The sequence below is a fragment of the Otolemur garnettii genome, unplaced genomic scaffold (assembly GCF_000181295.1).
Source record: "Otolemur garnettii isolate 467f Iridium unplaced genomic scaffold, OtoGar3 scaffold00130, whole genome shotgun sequence".
NCBI classification, from domain to species: domain Eukaryota; kingdom Metazoa; phylum Chordata; class Mammalia; order Primates; family Galagidae; genus Otolemur; species Otolemur garnettii.
In genome coordinates, this window is record NW_003852525.1 from 2,898,865 (window position 1) to 2,905,862 (window position 6,998).

The window sequence follows — 6,998 nt, forward strand, 5'->3', positions numbered from 1 at the left end:
AGTTTTACTCAATTTTGAAAAGGACTGTAGAATAGTCTAGGTTTTACACAGCAACAATATACTTTCTTACTGCAAATGAGAATGTTTATTGCCTTTTTCCCTCTCCAACCATAGCACGTGTAAAAAATAATTGTTTCTACATTCCATTGCCATCTGTTCTATGGCATTAAGATCAACTGCCCTTTTTTGCCTGTTCATGGTGTTTTCAAGGTTTTTCTTTGGCATGCGGGTCATGCCATCTGATTCTGCGTCTCTCCGCCTGTGGGTGGACATCTGGAAGAGTTGGCTTAAATAAGTTTGTGCTTGTTGCTAATTCTGGGAGAGACATAGTTCTCAATGGTTATTTCTTTAGCTTATCTGTTGGATAAATTGGTTTCATGCCAGCAGAATATCTTCCATTGCACTTGTTTTCAAAGCCATTCAGTCTCTTGTCAAAGATTTTGATTCCTCTCCAGTTTTTACAGCTGAAGTTTGGTAAGACATATGATTACATTTGAGCTTTTAGTTTTTTGTAGAATCTTTATAAAGTACCCCTATAATATGCAGAAGTAAACTTCAACAAATTCTCAATGATCTAGACATGAGTTAATTAAAAAAAAAAAAAAAAAGAATTGGGTAAATAGATTTTTCCTGATGCTGGGTAGTCCTTATTCTGTGAATCTATATTAGAAAGCATCTTAAGTTCTAGATTGGTGTTAATTTGGGATCTGAAAAGTATTTGAATTGGCATAATCAAAAGACTTAACATGCTAGCTGGGTTTTGTGGGAGACTTTCACTAAACTTAACATCCTTGGATTTTCTCTGCGCTTTACTTGAAAGGCAATATCTGATGGCATGTTGCTTAGTTCTACCTCCCTAATTGCTCTCCTCATGTATGTCAACATCTTCCATTTGAGGATTTGAAAATAAGGGAGCTAAGAGAAAGTCGGTGTAGAACAAGAAGGGCGTCGGAATGAGGATAGGCCCTTGTTGACATGATTCCCTAAAAGGGGGAGATGCGATTTCGGTAAATCTTCAAAAATGGATAGGTTCAAGAGAAAAGTAAGATGATATTTTTAAATTATTATTGTAATAATATTTCAATATTTTGTATTTCAAAATGTAGAGAAATTCTGACGCCAGAATCTCATAAACGATTAGAAAACTATTATTTACCGAGTATCCAGAATGAGATTTTTCTTTTAAAATGTATTACATTTGACCAATATATGAAATAAAAATGTAAATACTTGGTCCAAGGCTGTACCTGGGTAAATACATGCTAACTTATCAGTTGCTCTGTGCCAAATTGCCCGAAGCAAAACTGATTCTGCGCATGAGGAACGAATGTTCTTCCCTGTTGACAGGTGACTTAGCTTTCTTGCACAGCTATCATGATTTTTCTTCTATGGACCTCACATTTTAGTAAGTTCTTCAATGTGACTTGTAGTATATACCATTTGTTATATTTCAGCTGACTTTCCACAGGTGAAAAGTTTGGTAGTCAGTGTTACAAATTAAATAAGTCATTTATATTTTATTTATTTATTTTAGAGACATAGTCTCATTCTCCACCCTGTGTTGAGTGCTGTAGTATCATAGCTCACAGCAACCTAAAATTCTTGGGCTCAAGCAATCCTCTTGTCTCAGCCTCTGAAGTAGCTGAGACTATAGGCACCTGCCATAACACTTGGCTATTTTTTTTAGAGACAGGGTCTTACTCTTCCTCTGACTGGTCTCAAACTTCATAGCTCAAGTGATCCACCTGCCTTGACTTCCCAGGGTGCTAGGATTACAGGTGGGAGCCACCACACCAGGCCTAGTCATTTTTATTTTTTAAAAGTACTTCCTTCTTCCTCAATATATACTTCAAAATAACAACAACAATTTTACTCACCGTATATCATCACGAATTCCAGTAACAAGTCAATAATGACCGATTTCCATCTATGAGAGAAATCACATGTAGCTTTAATCAGAGTTGTTATAATAATTTTAAAACTTTTAGTTTTTTCACTCAAAATAAGAATTCAGTAATTATGTATTACACATTATTATCCTTTCAAATGTGAGCAGGGAAATAAAAAACTTCTTTGAAATATTATTTAATTTTCTGCTATTTTATAACCCAGACTTATGAGTTCAATAGATATTTCTAATTGCTCTATCATAAGCAATTTATAAACATAGAATTCTCAAAGAAACAATATGTACGTGTATCTTTTGCTCAATCAGAGCATTGCTTCCACCTAGATATTTCTTCCTGAATATATATAATATATATATCTAAGAATCTAAATTATTCTGCTGATAACACCAGCAACCACTTAGGACAGGAAGAGACAGATACTAATTAAAATTTTATTAGAACAATGATTCCATGAATGGTTAATTGATTGCTGTTGCAATTCTCCCTGGGGACCTCTGATTATTTCAAGGGATGAAATAAAACTTCCAACCTCATAATGAAAAATTAATTTAAATTCAATTTGAAATATACAACATCAAACCACGACTTTCAAAATTGTACTTTGGTAAATCTTTACCTTTGGAGAAAGGAAGGTGAATTAAAAAAAAATCTGTTACGTATAATCCTAGGTACCAAATTATAAGGAAATCACCTGTTTGGATGTTGTTTCTTCTCACTTGTTGGATAACTAGATGGATGGCACTCAAGACGAGAACTGTGTCAGGAAGATTCCCTTATGTTGATTCTCATTTTCTAACAAAATTGTATAATAAATTGGTATTTGTGGATTCATAGCGATGATACAAAAAGTCAGAGAAGATTTGGTAGAAACAAGAATTAAGTAAAAACAAGTTAAAAAAATTATTTCGGGCTCCTGATGTGGATACAGATGTACAATAACATGTCTGGTCAGGGCAAAAGCTACGGGTTATAACATCTAGAATTGAAACACGTAAGCAAATATATAGATAGGCTGTGAGAGGAATGCCTCAATAAGCTAAATAATTTGCTTTAACACAATTTTTTTTTTTTTTGAGACAGAGTCTCAAGCTGTCACCCTAGGTAGAGTGCTGTGGCATCGCAGCTCACAGCAACCTCCAACTCTTGGGCTCAAGCAAGTCTCCTGCCTCAGCCTCCCAAGTAGACCACAGGTGCCCACTATGCTTTGACACAAATTTTAACCATATATCAGAGATCTGATTTTTAGAGATGTTATTTATTTAATTAAATGTTTGTTGACTATTTCGTAGAATTAACCAGTAAAGGGAGACTTTAAAAATACAGTTTAATATTTTTCTCTCAAATTGTGACCCCTGTGGTGATCATATTTCTCAAAGAGGTCCTCTGCACTGTTTTTGAATCCATATACACTTTCACTATCTTGCCATTCTCCATCAAAAGGTGGAGGCTGCTATTCTCCACCCCCACTCGAAGTCGGGCAGGGCATTGTAATTGACTTAATGAATGTCACACAACAGAAATGACTCAGTGTGAATTCTCAGGCTGCCATTCAGATGGCCCTACCAAACTCAGTTTTGCAAGCCATGTGAGTGGGTTATCTTAAGCTACTATATTAGGTATGATTTGTTAGGTAACTGTTTTAAAACTATAGGTGTTATTATTATTTAGGTATGACCAAGCCAACAGATCAAAAGACAATTGCCATTGAAAGACCGTTTGTTGTACACCCAGATTGCAAGAGGAGGGGCCGCCAGGGAAAACATGGGAACCTGGGGCCTGTTAGGGGGCAGAGAGTGAGGGAGACACAGGTGCCATCCTTCACTGTGGGCTGTGGGGAAGAGTGGGTGAGGCAGGGTAAATAGGGTTAGGACTGGGTAGTTGAATAATTTCAGCTGGTTCTGGGACAGAGGGAGTGTCCCTAACTGCTTAGTATCTTGTACAGGAATGATTAGGGCACAGCATAGTAGCCCAGAACACGGCAGCCTAACAGAGGAGGTTTTCAGGAGTGCGGGCTCTGCATGGACTGGTGTGCATTTGAAACATACACTGGAGGGTAGGCTGAGTATCATCTGCAGGAATAACCCCGAGAGGGGCAGTCCCTCCAGAGTCATCACGGTCCCTCATGTCAAAGCATCACTTTTTATTTTAGCATCTCTAATCAATTTAACAATCCCAGAATGTGCACTGCCAAGCCGGGAGCCCCGGCCATAATGGACATGTAATACGTCTGCAATGATTCAGGGTACAGAGGAGTCACAGCCTTCCCCTGGGTGTTTCACCATTAGAGACAAACCCAGGGTCAACCAGTCTGGGTGCGGATTGATCAGTTCCCTAAACAAGTAGTTATTCCTTTGAGAAGTGCTCTTAATGCAGCAGGGGGTAATACAACAGCACAGAAACCCTCACTTGGAGTTTTTAGGCTGACAACACATTGTTTGGCTTTACTTGGATTTTGACATGAGAGATATATTCAGATATATCTTTTAGCCAGGCACTAATTTTTTTTTCCCCCTCCTGGGTTAGATAAATAATTTTTCTTAAACATGTATTCTAGAGGAGAGACAAGGCTGTTGTCTGTACTTCTGGAATCACCTTTTGGCATATATATTTAGAGACAGAGTCTCACTTTGTTGCCCTCAGTAGAGTGCTGTGGCCATCACAGCTCACAGCAACCTCCAGCTCTTGGGCTTAGGTCATTCTCTTGCCTCAGCCTCCCAAGTAGCTGGGACTACTGGTGCCTGCCATAATGCCTAGCTATTTTTTGTTGCAGTTTGGCCTGGGCTGGGGTTCGAACCTGCCTCCCTTGGTATATAGGCCCTACTCACTGAGCCACAGGCACTGACCTTTCATAAATTTTTTTTTAATAATGTAATCTTGAACAAAATCCCCATTTTTCTGTGAGTGACTGTACTCAATTCATTTACTTGATTTCTCGATTACAATGTAACCGATCATATGATTAAATGATAAAGACATGTCCACGGCTGTGACCTTATCTTTTAATAGTTCAACACTAAAAAAGAATAAAGACAGGATCAACAAATCTAGAGAGCGTGTCTGTTGCTATAGTTCAGAGAAATTTTGAGCAGTACAAAACATGCATTTTTGGGGGGGGGGAGAAATGTGCATTGTAAATGTCAAAGTATTATAAAACATAGATGTAGTAATTAAATTATATGTACTGAGCCTCTACTGGGCTCAGTCTGGAGGGCTCGTCCTGCTTGTGAAGTGACCGTCACCACAACTCCTCTCTCCTATACAGTGCCCGGTATTCTTCCGTGGACCCAACACCATTAACCAAAGTCCCCACGGATGGCATTGCTATAGAACACCAGGCAGAGCCAGAATTTAGATTTATTAACATAGTATAAATAATTAATGCTTACTTTGATGAGAATAAAGTGAGAAAATGGATTTTGCATAAGAGATTTAAAGTAAACTTCACCAGGGAGCGTGATGAGAGAGATGAATTCGGCATAACGTATAAAGAGAATTATGTCCTTCTATACCATATAAAATGTGCACCTTAATACTGTAGCTATAGATTAAAAATATTTTTCCTGGTTCTAGACATCAATTTATCTATAAACAAGGTATTTAAAACATTTCAGCACAGAGGCTCAAAAATATCTGATTCAGCGTTTTTTTTCTTACTAAACAAAGGCTGAGGAAAATCAAAGAAAAAAATCAAGACTCTCCTAGACAGGCAAGGAAATTCAGCTTGTAAACTAGCACGGAGGAAAACAGTGTCTGGGAAAGGCATATGAAAGAGAACAGAAGATTGACTCAGAAAATGAGCCCAGGGCTTCAGGAGCATGAAATGAAGAACAATATACAGTGTGCGGTTATGATGCTTTAAAGCATTATGGATTTTCGACTGGTGTTTATGGCAACATCTAATCTGCCTTAGAAATGGATTTTGACATTGTTTCGTACTCAGGGTGCATGTCAAGGAAGCTGGCTGCCACGCATGTGTGAGAATCAAGTGCAGCAAACTTCTGACTTAGCATTCCTCAATTATCAGCTTTGATCAGAGCTAAACCGTGATGAAGATTCTCGGAAGATCTGTAATAGGAGCTCCAAAATCATGAATTCCACTTACCCCAAATCAAAGCATAAACATGTTTGTGTGAGATATAGTCATTACCGTGTACTTGATTGAAATATCTTGGTCGACTTTCTGAGAATTTAGATGCAATGAAAGCGAATTAGTGATGCACATAGTATCTTCCTAAGTGAGGAGTCTCTAATTAAAAAAATAATTGTACAAGAAACACTGGCCCAGCACTGCCTACCATTTGCCAGTTTCATTTTGTTTCTTTAGATAATAAATCCGTACGATTCATTCTGAATATATTTTATTCACATTTAAAGATAGGGAACAGCTCATTATAAAGTTTCACCCAACAACGTAGGAGACTGAAATGTACTTTGCATTCTCTGAAAATACAATTTCATTCAGTGTTAGTTTTATGGATTTATCTAAAATGATGAGCAACCCCAAGTTATAATATGTGTGATTCAGTTTAAAAGTTAGTATCAGACTTTTGTGGCATAATTCTATAGTAAAGCAAATAAATGTATTTTAGTCCAAATGTATTGCTACTTATTTGTTTATTCTTAATCATTTTTGGTAATGGTTTCTAAATTCAAAAATAGCAAAGAAAAAAATTTTGTCTTTTCCAAATGCATGCTATAATCTGTAGTGGTATTCATATCTCTTAAATAGCTTCAGAGATAGTAGATGTTTTATGTGTAAATCAGTTTATGTGCAAACTTGGTATTAGTCAGGATGGAATATATTTTTTAAATAGTAATACTTTGTAAAATTAAATATATTTCTCACCACATACATCACTTCATGCCTAAATCTGTCTGTAAAGTTTCTGTGTCTTAATTTTCTTAGTTAGAAGCGAAAGAAACAGATTTTTTTCCCGCCTTGAGATTTCCCAGGCTGGAATTCAGTGGCATTATCGTAGCTCTCAGCAACCTCAAACTCCTGGGCTCAGGTGATTCTCCTGCCTCAGCCTCCTAAGTCACTGAGACTATAGGTGTGCACCACCACATCTGGCTATTTTTTCAACTTTT